At 40.0% G+C, this 15,205-nt stretch overlaps 1 pseudogene; it reads left to right on the top strand.

Moving 5' to 3' along the window:
• Nucleotides 1-247: 247 nt before the first annotated feature.
• Nucleotides 248-2,726, top strand: LOC131221779 (cysteine-rich receptor-like protein kinase 10; annotated as a pseudogene).
• The last annotated feature ends 12,479 nt before the right edge of the window (nucleotides 2,727-15,205 follow it).

Genomic DNA, 15,205 nt, shown 5'->3' with positions numbered 1-15,205 from the left:
AAAATGCACAATAGATGTGCCAACCTATTGACCTTTTTTTTTTGTTTTTCTTCTTTTCACACACCCACCCCACACACACAACTCACACCCACATCCCCACCGCCGCACTCATACCATAGTGGGATTTCACAACCTGTTAAACCTCAACACAATGTAAAGCAAGGCAACTAATAATTTAGGTCTTCCATCTTACGTGTGTAGCACATCTAAATGAGTTAACAGTCTAAAGGGCATGCATGCATTGGGTTTCACCTGATTCACGGATAATGGGTCCGACCAACTTTTTAGATAGGGGATGGAGATAGAAATGCCCTCAACAAATAGCTATGACTATGTTTATGTTTATGTCTTCAGAAAGTCTTCGGTACAAGAATAACGTTTGATACTGGTCATTACTAGAGAGGAGAGAAACAAACAAGGCGATTCCCATGGACAGTTCAATCGGTGTTGAAACTCGATACAAGGGATGTGACGCACTTCAAAGCAGCGAGAGTATCTCAGAGCTACCATTTCTTGATTTTAATTCTATAGCTGCAGCCACGGATAACTTCTCTACCACAAATAAGCTTGGAGTGGGTGGGTTTGGCTCCGTTTACAAGGAAATGTTACACTTGCATAATGAGAACATGGTATGTACTACCTGTCATGTATATCTAACTTTCCTGTGAGGAACAACATGTATTGTGGGACATTTGATGGGTTGTCTATTATTTTTTTTTTGTAGTATGGCTCACCTGATGATTGGATAAGCTTACATTTGGTTCACCCCATTGTCATAGTGGGGTATACACATACCATGGTGGGCCCCACATAGACAGTTGGATTACTTTGTATATGGTGTAGTAGCTTTGACATGTAGATAAATACGTGTTTCACGTAGTAATAGAAGTGTTGTAAAATAAGCTTATTCTGCAAATCTGTTGGGAAACTAGTCTCTATATTTTGTATGTTGCTACCAAAATTACTCTTTCCTGGAAAAAAAAACTTATAGCATAAACTATAATTAAAATTTTCATTCATAGAAAAGAAAAGAGGGTGCTTTTTTTTTTTTCTCTCTTAAATAAAAAGAGCTAATAAATGTATTTACTTGTAAATAAAAAAGAGCTAATAAATGTATGTACTTGTTCAATAGGAAATTTTGACCGGCCGGGAAGTAGCAGTGAAGAGACTTTCTAAAAGCTCAGGACAAGGCCTAGAGGAGTTTAAGAATGAAGTAAATCTTATTGCCAAGCTTCAATACAGGAATCTTGTGAAGCTTTTGGGTTGGTGCATCCATAGCGAAGAAAAGATATTGATCTACGAGTACATGCCAAACAATAGCCTAGATAAACATCTATTTGGTTTGCTCATATTCCTCTCATCGCAAAAATTTCTGTAATTCTCTAGACATGGAAAATATTTTTGTGGGTGCAGATACATCATCCATCTACATTTTTTTATTATTATTTTTTATGTTCATTTATATTCTAGTGAAAATATTCATCAGATCCAAGTAGACAACCACAACTAGATTGGGGTCAGCGCTTCCGCATTGTTGAAGGGATCACTTAAGGGCTTCTTTATCTTCACCAGTACTCGAGATTAAGAGCCATTCATACAGATCTAAAGGCCAGCAACATTCTTTTAGATAGTGAAATGAACCCGAAAATATCAGACTTTGGTTTGGTGAGGATTTTCAGTGGAAATCAAACCCAAGGAAACACTGCTAGAGTAGTGGGGACATTGTAAGTACTATTTATGGACAACAATGTGGATGAATTTGTGTTTGAAGAAACTAATTTCTAACACTGCTAGCTTTTATATTCTTTATTTTTATTTTACAATTGAATGATTGATTATAGGGGCTATATGTCACCGGAGTACGCCGTGTAGAGTCTTTTCTCAGAGAAATCCGATGTATTTAGCTTTGGAGTATTATTATTAGAAATTGTAAGCGGGAAGTGGAACACTGGATTTTTGCCTAACCAACAGTGGTCAAATCTTCTAGGATGTGTAAGTACCATAAAAGACTCATTTTTCCTTGGTTGAGTCCCAACTTCTATTTTCTTGTTGTTACACACGACATTGTGTACCAACAGTCCTTACCCATTCGTTCATGTTCAACACAAATCTCTATGCTCGTTCAAAGTGGGACTTCTATCCCATTCCATTTTGGTTGTGCATATAGATTCCCTCTCATCATGAATGGGCAATCGGGCCATCTTTTCATTTCATGTAAATTTTAATTTTTCTTGACAAAGACATTCGATTTTGGATTCATGTAGGCATGGAAACTATGGAATGAAGGTAGGGGATTGGAGATCATGGATCCATCAACAAGCGACTCGAAGGTGGCCCACGAAGTAGACAGATGCATCCATGCGGGGCTCTTGTGTGTCCAAGAGGACCCAACTGATCAGCCGACCATGCCTTCTATTTTTCTTATGTTAGGCAAAAGTGCAAGACCACCATCACCCAAGCAACCTGCATTTTTGATCTAGAAGAGTCCAACGTCTGCTGATCCATCTGTGGATAACTCGGTAAATGAGGTGACAATTAGCACGATAGAACCCAGGACATAGTTCCTGCTACTCACAAAGGGAGATCAGAGTCTGTCTGTTTGTTGATAGAATGAGGTTAGGATCTTTCATATGTAAATGAGGTTTGGGCAATGGTTCATATAGCTTTAGCAGCATTTTCTGCTTTGGGACTGCTCTTTATTATACACTTACAAAGAAATTTGCATTGCCATTACTAGAAAGAAAACTGCATACCTACAGCTTCCAGTGTTTCCACTTGCATTCATAGTTAGAACTATGGGTTAAAGGAATGGCCTGGTGGTGATCTATTGGATAGGTTGTCAAGGGACCAGGCTTCATATTACCAAATCCCAGTAAAAAGTCCTCAAAGATAGCCCAAGCTTGGTCCACGTTCGTAAAAATATCCAAAGCATTGTCCATGACCAACTTCTGATATGATAGTTAATGTGAACATAAGCAGCACGGCCAGCCCATTACCACTTGCACATACCAAGCTCGTGTAAAAATAAAATGGAGACATTACTTGAACTAAAATAGGAATTTCAAGTTATTTTGGTCCTAAGTTTGATGAAACAAATTGCAATTCCAGTTCCAGTCAATCATGCATCGAACCATATAAATTTCATATCACCAATAGGCATTAGTATAGACACGACCCAAAATGCTACAACCTCATTTCAGGTGCCTTGTGTATCAATTTCGGCCCTCCCATTAATGGGGTTGTGACGAAGGACAAATGGGTCAAGCCGATAGAAGATTGGATAAAAATCAACGTTGATGGTTTTGCTCGGAGTAGTTCAGGTCTTTCGGGTGGAGGTGGGGTTGCTAGATACAGTCTTGGGAACTCTTCTTTTTTTTTTTTTCAAAAACAACCATTTCATTGATACTGCCAATGTACAGAGGTACATTTTTCGGGCGGCTACCAGAAACGAACTCTGACCCTTCTATCATATTCTATACAGAGGATTTTCTTTTAATCTCTCTAATAGAGCCCAACCCCGTATTATCTGAAAGAACACGGTCCTTGACTATCTTGGGGAGATTGGCACTTCCCGGAAGAATTGGTTGGATTGTAATGAGCTACCCTATTTTTCCAAACCATCAACTGGGCCATTAGCTTCTCTAGGGATTAAGGAGATCCGAAAAGTACCCCTATTACTTAGTCTCTGAATTCTAGTCAGCCAGTATTTCCATCTCCAGACGCTTGAGGATTTCCCACTAATGCACTTTACCACCCATTTAGAATCTGATTATATTAACACTCTGTTTAGGCCGAGAGAGACGCATAAATTCATGCCATCAAGCACTGCTCGCAGCTTCGCCCTGCTGTTAGAGGTGGGGCCATAACCACTGATGAAGGCGAAGATCAAATGCCCATATTTGTCCCTACATAAACCCCCACCATCGACTGGCCCTGGGATTGCAATTGCCGACCCATCTACATTTAGTTTAAACCAGCCCACTTTGGGCCTGATCCATTTGACCGCATTGAATTTCGAAGCTAGGTGAGGGGGACCAGCATGACAAAAAGCCATAGGAGCTAAAGGGACAGATAACAACTGAATTGGACTGCCTGATTGCGAAGGAACAAGAAAACCAACCACCATTTAGCTCTGATAAAAACTCCTAGGACTGAGATGGCCCGGCTGTCGAATCTAGCCTCGTTCTTGGCCCTCCACATTTCCCATAGAATAAAAACCTGGGCTAGACAAATGAGAATAGAGACATTACTGTGAGTAGGCCTCAGCCACCACCAATTGAGCCGGTCTTGGGAACTTAATCTTCACTTTCTTTCTCGGCTGGGTATGTGATGCAGGGATGAACGTGATGAAGTCGATCACCATCTTCCTCAAGGATAACTACTTCGAATCCATGAAGCTTCTCTAGACTCCTCACAGAGACTTCTCAAATCCATAAGGAAAAGGCAAGAAAATAGAAATAGTATTCATGAAAATTTATAAATTGATTGATTGATGATTAAAAATGAATTTACAACTCTTTAAATAGGGATAACAAGCTTGGAAGAAATTTTATAATTAAACTATAAATAAAATACCCTAAAATTCATAACTTACTATAAATAGTAAATTTACTTTTTAAAGTAAGTGTCCTATGTGGCTTAACCACGTTATTCTCCTAATTACTCTAAGCACTTTTCATGTTGGACACAACTCCAAAAGCCCAATGGATGAAGAGATCAAATTAAAACTAAAACTTACTAAAAATAGTAAAAACGAAAATAAACATGGAATTTGACCATCGATCTGATGGGATCTTGCAAATTCGGCATGGGTAACCCGACTATTGTAGCTTAGTTGGCTAATGTACCTCGTCCTATCCCAAAATTGTATATGGTACATCGAGTAACTCATTCCAGTTTACAAGATATGCCTGTTTTAAGGTTCTGACAGTCTTGATGACTTTTGTCGTCGACCTGGCCTTTTCTGATCCATCTTGGCCATGAAACTGTCCACGACTTACTCTACATAAGTCCCCTCCACTTCAAAAGAACTCATTCTCGAGTTCTCGTGCTGCTTTGGTTCATGATACTAGGGATGTATCATGGTCTGGTGCATCGTAACGATACCCGGATCAAAAGTTATGATCAATTTACGGTCCACCTTCTTTTAGTCCAACCATGCTAGGGATGCATCTATGACACGTTCTACCTCAGACCCCTCAACTCGAAAAAACCTCGCCCTCAAGTTACTTAAGGAACTTGGCTCATGATTATGAGATAACTTCTGACGCCGATGTTTATTAGCCTTTTTCTTGTATTTGGCATGAGACTCTTGAGTTGACATAATACATGTACTCATGCTTTACTTGACCTGACTAGTATTGATCAGATCCTTCCTTCCTTCAAGATCTGACATTCTTTTTAACTTACCTGACAGTGAGGGCAGTTGGGCAAGCTAGTCCTAGGGACAAGGCTTATGAGATATTAGATGTCTCTCATGGGGGACAATCCATCGAGTAAATCTTTGGGCCACACTTATTTAAATTCGTTTAGGAAAACCCTTAAACTTGGAGGAATTTCTATGGGTTTCGATTCGTCGCCCTTTACCACTACGGCGTATACTTCGCTGACTTCCTTGGATTCCTCCATGAAACCTCGAATGGTCAAGAGGGAGCTCCCCTCTACTTTAAAAGCTTCTAGGTATTTCTCTGGTGTCATAGGAGTAAGGATTATATTTCAGCCGTCTTTGACAAAGACGTAAACATTGTCTCATCCTTAGTGCGTCGCATCATGGTCTGATTACTATAGTCGACAGAGTAACATATGGCATGCTTCCATGTCGACCACGTCACAAAGTATTTGATCCTTATAAGTTCTACCAATTGAAAATGAGACAGTGCATTGTTTAGTTACCATGGTTTCGTTCACCTTTTTTTATTAAACCAATTGAGAACGGGGAATGATGTTTTGTCGTTGGTAGCTGCAACTTGTCCACCATCACTCTTAAGATGACGTTCTTGTTACTTCCACTATCTATGATCACGTCACTGACTTTTCCACTGATAGTGTACCGTGTATGGAATATATTGTGTTGTTATGGATGTAATTCCTTCCATGGGGTATAGACTAATCACCTCATAACTAGAGATTTTCCACGATCTCGGACCGTCCATTCATTGCTATCTGCTCCTTCCTTAGTGGCTTGCTCATGTTCATCACAGCCAGGGTCTTCTTCTGCAACCTTACCTTCAGTGCCCCCTTTATTAATGGTCAAGTGGGTTACATGACATTGAAGCCTAGATGGGCCGCTCCCACTATTTGTAGAAGGTTGAAGATGTCCTACTACTAGTTCTTTTCCTCGTATCAGTTCTAAATCTTAAGTTGGACCCGTCATGGTCGGCCGAATTGTAGGGTAAGGCTGAATAGGAAATATTGCAAGCTTTGTTTCTACCCTGCCTGCTAACTAAACTACTTTATCAACGGTCCTGACTAGGTGTATCTGAACTCGGTCCTAAATCACCAATCGTAACTCATCTATAAATCATGCTATCTTCTATGATTCTGTTTCTGACAGATTGTTTCGTGTTGCCAACTGTTGGAATTCTACAACGTAATTTATGACGGTTCGATTTTCTTGTCGGTAATTTTGGTATCACTGGAACTATACATGCTCGTAATCACTAGGGAGGAATTGTGATTAAAGAAGACGTCTTAACCATGTTCGTGATGAGATGGGTGTCTTGTTTTGTCGAGCATATGAGAGTTGTAATTGCTCCCACCATGTAGAAGCACTAGATTTTAATTTGAAGGCTATCGAATTCACCTTTTTATGCTCTGGCACATCCATGTAATTGAAATATCGTTCTACTTTGGCAAGCCAGTTGAGAAAATCTTCTATACATAATAATCCATTACAATTAGGAAGTTCGGTCTTACCTCGATAGTATCTTTCAATATGATCTAGACGATCTCTTCCATGGACTAGTCTTCTGGCGAAGCCCTCATTGAGGTCCTCGTCGCTAGAACTTGTGTTATCTGGTATAGCCCTATGAGTCACCATTGGTAGTGCTTTACGAAAATCGGGGTTGTGCTATACAACAACCATGGGCTGTTGAGCATCATATAGGGCTCGGGGCGGAATTAGCGTATTTGTGATATGGTTGAGGGCTGCCTATAGCCCTTGCATGGTCAACTTACTCTCATGGTGGAAAGTTTTCATTCTTTCAAAAAGATAACGAATCCCTGGATCACCGTCCACACTATTTTGGTTTATACATTCGCTGTTTGCCATTGGCCTGAGGGGAGTCCTCGCTCTGATACCAATTCACGCATGGATAAACATGATGAGGTCGGTCACCGTCTTCCTCAAGGATAACTACTTCGAATCCACGAAGCTTCTCTAGACTCTTCACAGAGACTTCTCGAATCTATGAGGAAAAAGCAAGAAAATAGAAATAGTATTCATGAAAATTTATAAATTGATTGATTGATGATTAAAAATGAATTTACAACCCTTTAAATAGGGATAACAAGCTTGAAAGAAATTTTATAATTAAACTATAACTAAAAGACCCTAAAATTCATAACTTACTATAAATAGTAAATTTATTTTTTAGAGTAAGTGTTCTATGTGGCTTAACCATGTTATTTTCCTAATTACTTTAAGCACTTTTCATGTTGGACATAACTCCTAAAGCCCAACGGATGAAGAGTTATAATCACACTAAAACTTACTAAAAATAGTAAAAACGGAAATAAACATAGAATTTAACCGTCGATCTAATGGAATCTTGCAAATTCAGCATGGGCAACCTGTCTATGCTTGCTTCGTTGGCTAATGTAGCTCGTCCTATCCCAAAATTGTATATGGTACGTTGAGTAACTCATTTCAGTTTATGATATATAGTTGTTTTAAGGTTTTGACGGTCTTGATGACTTTTGTCTTCGACCGGGCCTTTTCTATTCCATCTTGGCCATGAAACTGTCCACGACCCACTCTACATCAGTCCCCTCCACTTCAAAAGAACTAGTTCTTAGGTTCTCGTGCTGCTTTGGTTCAAGATACTAAGGATGTATCATGGTCTGGTGTGCCATAATGATACCCGAATCAAAAGTTATGATCAATTTATGGTCCACCTTCTTTTTGTCCAACCATGATAGGGATGTATCTGTGACACGTTCTACCTCAGACCCCTCAACTTGAAAAAACCTTGTCCTCAAGTTTCTCAAGGAACTTGGCTCATGATGCTGAGATAACTTCTGACGCCGATGTTTATTAGCCCTTTTCTTATATTTGGCATTAGGCTATTGAGTTGACACAATACATGTACTCATGCTTTCCTTACCTGACAAGTATCGATCAAATCCTTCACTCCTGCCTTCAAGATCTGACATTCTTTCTGACTCACCTGACAATGAGGGCAGTTGGGCAAGCTGGCCCAAGGGACAAGGCCTATGTGATGTTGGATTTCTCTCATGGGGGCAATCCATCGAGTAAATCTTTGGGCCACACTTATTTAAATTCGTTTAGGAAAACCCTTAAACTTGGAGGAATTTCTATGGGTTTCGATTCCTCACCCTTTACCACTACAGCATATACTTCGCCGGCTTCCTTGTATTCCTCCACGAAACCTCGAATGGTTAAGAGGGAGCTCTCCTCCGCTTTAGAAGCTTCTAGGTATTTCTCTGGTGCCATAGGAGTAAGGATTATCTTTCGACTGTCCTTAACAAAGACATAAATATTGTCTCATCCTCGGTGGGTTGCATCATGGTCTGACTGCCATGGTCGACCGAGTAACATATGGCATGCTTTCATTTCGACTACGTCACAAATTATTTGATCCTTATAAGTTTTACCAATTGAAAATGAGACAGTGCATTGTTGAGTTACCTTGGTCTCGTTCACCTTTTTTTATCAAACCAATTGAGAATTACCTTGGTCTCGTTCACCTTTTTTTATCAAACTAATTGAGAACGGGGAATGATGTTTTGTCGTTGGTAGCAATAACTTGTCCACCATCACTCTTAAGACGACGTTCTCCACTGTTCATGATCACGTCACTGACTTTTCCATTGATAGTGCACTGTGTATGGAGTGTATTGTGTCATTATGAACGTAATTCATTCTGTGGGGTATTCACTAATCACCTTATAACTAGAGATTTGCCATGATTTTAGACCCTCCATTCATCGCTATCTGCTCCTTCCATCAAAGTCACGGTCTTCTTCTGCAACCTTACCTTCAGTGCCCCCTTTGTTAATGGTTAAGTGGGTTGCGTGGCATTGAAGCCTAGATGGGCCACTCCCACTAGTTGCAGAAGGTTGAAGATGTCCTACTACTAGTTCTTTTCCTCGTATCAGTTCTGAATCCTGAGTGGGACCCGTCATGGTCAGCCGAGTTGAAGGGTAAGGCTAAATAGGAACTATTACAAGCTGCGTTTCTGCCCTACCTGCCAACTAAACTACTTCATCCTCGGTCTTGATTGAGGGCATCTGAACTCGGTCTTGAATCACCAATCATAACTCACCTATAAATCGTACTACCTTATTTGATTCTGTTTCTGACAAATTATTTCGTGTTGCAAACCGTTGGAATTTTTCAGCATAATTTGTGACGGTTCGATTCCCCTATCGACAATTTTGATATCGCTGGAACAATAGATGCTCATAATCACTAGGGAGGAATTGTGATCGAAGAGGGCATCTCATCCGTGATCGTGATGAGATGGGTGCCTTGTTCTGTCGGGCACATGAGAGTTATAATTACTCCCACCATGTAGAAGCACAGGAGTTTAATTTGAAGGCTACCAAATTCACCTTTTTATGCTCTGACACATCCATGTAATTGAAATATCGTTATACTTCGGCAAGCCAGTCGAGGAAATCTTCTATACATAATAATCCATTACAACTAAGAAGTTCGGCCTTACCTTGAGAGTCTCTTTCAATATGATCTAGACGATCTCCTCCATGGACTGGTCTTTGAACAAAGCCGTCATTGAGGTCATCGTCGCTAGAACTTGCATTATTTGGAATAGACTTACGAGTCACCACTGGTAGTGCTCTACGAAAATCGGGGTTGTGCTATACAACAACCATGGGCGGTTGAGCATCAAATAGAGCTCGGGGTGGAATTAGCGCATCTGCAATGCGGTTGAGGGTTGCTTATAACCCTTGCATAGTCAACTTACTCTCTTGGTGGAAAATTTTCATTCTTTCCAAAAGATAATGAATCCCTGGATCACCGAACACACTATTTGGGTTCATACCTTCGCTGTTTGTCATTGGCCTGAGGGGAGTCCTCACTCTGATACCAATTCACGCATGGATGAACGTGATGAGGTCGATCACCGTCTTCCTCAAGGATAATTACTTTGAATCCACGAAGCTTCTCTGGACTCCTCATAGAGGCTTCTCGAATCCATGAGGAAAAAGCAAGGAAATGGAAATAGTATTCATGAAAATTTACAAATTGATTGATTGATGATTAAAAATGAATTTACAACCCTTTAAATAGGGTAACAAGCTTGGAAGAAATTTCAAAATTAAACTATAACTAAAACACGCTAAAATTTATAACTTACTATAAATAGCAAATTTACTTTTTATATTAAGTGTCCTATGTGGCTTAACCACGTTATTCTCCTAATTATTCTAAACACTTTTCATGTTGGACACAACTCCTAAAGCCCAACGGATGAAGAGTTATAATCAAACTAAAACTTACTAAAAATAGTAAAAATGGAAATAAACATGGAATTTGACAGTCAATCTGATAGAATCTTGCAAATTTGGCATGGGTTGGCTAAAGTAGCTTGTACTACCCCAAAATCGTATATAGTACGTTGAGTAACTCATTACGGTTTGCGAGATATGCCTGTTTTAAGGTTCTGACGGTCTTGATGACTTTTGTTGTCAACTGGGCATTTTTTTATCCATCTTGGCAATGAATCTATCCACGACCCACTCTACATCAGAATGGTTTGGGCACCAATACTTGAGCTGAGGCCCGTGCCTTGGTGGATGGTCTCACCATCTGTGTGGAGCGTGGTTTCCCAAAGATTTAATTAAATTCTTTGTCACGCAATTGACAAAGGGTGAGATTGTCAGTGCTTATACTTGAAGCACAGTTAGGATTGTCAAATTTCATAGACTTGAATGGATCACAAGCAATCATGAAAATGTTCTTCGACGACTTATAAATACTGTGTAAAGAGTGGATCAACATCTCAAGGAAGACTCATCATCACAAGCTCTAAATTTTCTTAGTTCGAAGTTTGAAGCATATGTATCTGTCAACCATCAGGTGGTATAACTTTATAATGACCCTAGGTTAGGTGTATTTCACTTGGTAACATAATAAACATAATTCTAAGTATAACATACTAAAGTTAGGCCAGTCTGACTTCTGGTTCGACCAGCCTAATTACATTTGGCTAACCCAACACATTTTGGACAAATATACAGAACGATAAAGATTTTCCACATCAAGTTCGACCAACTCAACCTTAGGTTCGGCCAGCCCGAGTGTGTTCAGTCAAGTTTCCCCCAACATTTAATTTTTGGATCTCATGGTGCGTCGTGACGATGCCTGGATTAAAAGTTATAATCAATTTATGGTCCACCTTCTTTTGGTCCAACCATGCTAGTGATGTATCTGTGACACGTTCTACCTCAAACCCCTCAACTTAAAAAAAAAACTCATCCTCAAGTTACTCATGGAACTTGGCTCATGATTCTAAGATAACTTCTAATGCCGATGTTTATTAGCTTTTTTCTTGTATTTGGCATTAGGCTCTTGAGTTGACACAATACATGTACTTATTCTTTCCTTGACCTGACTAGTATCGATCAAATCCTTCACTCCTGCCTTCATGATCTAACATTCTTTCTGACTCACCTCACAGTGAGGGCAATTAGGCAAACTAGCCGCAGGGACAAGGCCTATGTAATGTTGGATGTCTCTCATGGGGGACAATACATTGAGTAAATCTTCGGGCCACACTTATTTAAATTTGTTGAGGAAAACCCTTAAACTTGAAGGAATTTCTAAGGGTTTCGATTCCTCGCCCTTTACCACTACTGCATATACTTCGCTGGCTTCTTTGGATTCCTCCACGAAACCTCGAATGGTTGAGAGGGAGCTCCCCTCCACTTTAAAAGCTTCTGGGTATTTCTCTGGTGTCATAGGGGTAAGGATTATCTTTCAACTGTCCTTAATAAAGACGTAAATATTGTCTAATCCACGGTGGATTGCATCACGGTCTAACTGCCATGGTTGACCGAGTAACGTATGGCATGCTTCCATGTCGATCACGTCACAAAGTATTTGCTCCTTATAAGTTCTACTAATTGAAAAGGAGACAGTGCATTGTTCAGTTACCTTGGTCTCGTTTACATTTTTTATCAAACCAATTGAGAACAGGGAATGATGTTTTGTCGTTGTTAGCTGCAACTTGTCCACCATCACTCTTAAGACGACATTCTCGCTACTTCCACTGTCTATGATCACGTAACTGACTTTTTCATTGATAGTGCACCACATATGGAAGATATTGTGTCGTTATGTATGTAATTCATTCCGTGGGGTATAGACTAATCACCTCATAACTAGAGATTCGCCACGATCTTGGACCATCCATTCATTGCTAGCTGCTTCTTCCTCAGTGGCTTGCTCATGTTCATCAAAGCTAAGGTCTTCTTCTGTAACCTTACCTTCAGTGCCCCCTTTGTTAATGGTCAAGTGGGTTATGTGGCATTGAAGCCTAGATGGGCCGCTCCCACTAGTTGCAGAAGGTTGAAGATGTCCTACTACTATTTCTTTTCCTTATATCAGTTCTGAATCCTGATTGGGACTAGTCATGGTCAGCCGAGTTGAAGGGTAAGGTTAAATAGGAACTATTACAAGCTATGTTTCTACCCTACCTGCCAACTGAACTACTTCATCCACGGTCCTGATTGGGTGTATCTAAACTCGATCCTGAATCGCCGATCGTAACCCACTTACAAATCGTGCTACCTTCTATGATTCTGTTTCTAACAGATTATTTCGTGTTGCCAATCGTTGGAATTCTTTAGTGTAATTTGTGACAATTCGATTCCCTTGTCGGCAATTTTGGTATTGCTAGAACAATGTATACTTGTAATCGCTAAGGAGGAATTATGATCGAATAAGGCATCTCATCTGTGACCGTAATGAGATGGGTGCCTTGTTCTGTCAGGCACATGAGAGTTGTAATTGCTCCTACTATGCAGAATCACTAGATTTTAATTTGAAGACTACCAAATTCACCTTTTTATGCTCTGACACATCTATATAATCGAAATATCGTTCTATTTTGGCAAGTCAGTCGAGGAAATCTTCTATACATAATAATCTATTAAAACCAGAAAGTTTGGCCTTACCTCGATAGTTTCTTTCAATAAGATCTAGACGATCTCCTCCATGGACTGGTCTTCAGGCAAAGCCTTCATTGATGTCCTCGTCGCTAGAACTCGCGTTATCTGGTATAACCCTACGAGTCACTACTAGTAGTGCTCTACGGAAATCGGGGTTGTGTTGTACAACAACCATGGGCGGTTGAGCATCACATAGAGCTCGGGGCGTAATTAGTGCATCCGCGATACAATTGGGGGTTGCCTATAGCCTTTGCATGGTCAACTTACTGTCCTGGTGGAAAGTTTCCATTCTTTCCAAAAGATAACGAATCTCTGGATCACCCTCTACACTATGTTGGTTCAAACCTTCGTTGTTTGTCATTGGCCCGAAGAGAGTCCTCGCTCTGATACCAGTTCACATATGAATGAATGTGATGAGGTCGATCACGGTTTTCCTAAAGGATAACTACTTCGAATCCACGAAACTTCTCTGGAATCCTCAGAGAGACTTCTCGAATCCACGAGGAAAAAGTAAGAAAATAGAAATAGTATTCATGAAAATTTACAAATTGATTGATTGATGATTAAAAATGAATTTACAACCCTTTAAATAGGTACAACAAGCTTGAAAGAAATTTTAGAATTAAACTATAACTAAAAAACCCTAAAATTCGTAACTTACTTTAAATAGTAAATTTACTTTTTATAGTGTCTTATGTGGCTTAACCATGATATTCTTCTAATTATTCTAAGCACTTTTCATGTTGGACACAACTCTTAAAGCCCAACGGATGAAGAGTTATAATCAAGCTAAAACTTACTAAAAATAGTAAAAACGAAAATAAACATGGAATTTGACCGTCGATCTGATGGAATCTTGTAAATTTAACATGGGTTGGCTGGCTAAAGTAGCTCTTCCTACCCCAAAATCGTATATGGTACGTTGAGTAACTCATTCAGGTTTGTGAGATATGCCTGTTTTAAGGTTCTGATAGTCTTGATGATTTCTGTTGTCGACTGGGCCTTTTCCGATCCATCTTGGTCATGAAACTGTCCACGAGCCACTCTACATCAGAATGGTTTGGGCACCAATACTTGAGCTAAGGCTCGTGCCTTGGTGGATGGATCTCACCATTTGTGTGGAGCGTGGTTTCCCAAAGATTGTATTGAGAGTGACTCCAAAGTCATCGTGGACATTTTCTCCAACAGTTATTCCCACTCTTGGAGATTGTGGTACCGGAGCACCCGGGTCAAGCATCTTAAATGTAGAGCCCATGTTTAGGTCATTCACACCCACTGCGAAGCAAACGGGGTCGTTGACGGGCTCATCCACCTTGGTAGAGAATCCCAGACATACCTTGTCTTTCTTCAAGCATCGGAGTTTCCCCAACTTATCTAGAGGACTCTTTTCCTCAATAGAGTAGGTGTGTTCATTTTAATTGAACTAATGGAACGAGCTCACTTATATGTCCCATCAATAATATCAGTTATATATAATATGTAAATAAAATATGTATTTGTGTGTATTCATGTAAATGTAATATATACATAAATAATACATATGGGCAAGAGCTGGCCCGTTCGGTGGGCTTAAAAGGGTTGCGAAACCCAGCTAAAATTTATACCCAGTCAAAAAGCCCACCGATCGGCCCTACGCATTGATGACCCTGTCATTGGTACACGTGGGATCCGATCCCTTTTTTCCCATGCTCTTCTGAAACTTGAATTTTTCATAGTAAAGAAGGGGATTTTAGTTTCTCTTGAGACACAACTACTATGAAAAGGAAGTTCAAGTAATGAGCTGGTGGATCAATCATTATGCCAGTCGTGTGTTGCACGTGAAGTGCAA

This window comes from Magnolia sinica, chromosome 12 (genome assembly GCF_029962835.1).
Source record: "Magnolia sinica isolate HGM2019 chromosome 12, MsV1, whole genome shotgun sequence".
Classification (NCBI taxonomy): domain Eukaryota; kingdom Viridiplantae; phylum Streptophyta; class Magnoliopsida; order Magnoliales; family Magnoliaceae; genus Magnolia; species Magnolia sinica.
This window is presented reverse-complemented; position numbering and strand designations above follow the sequence as displayed.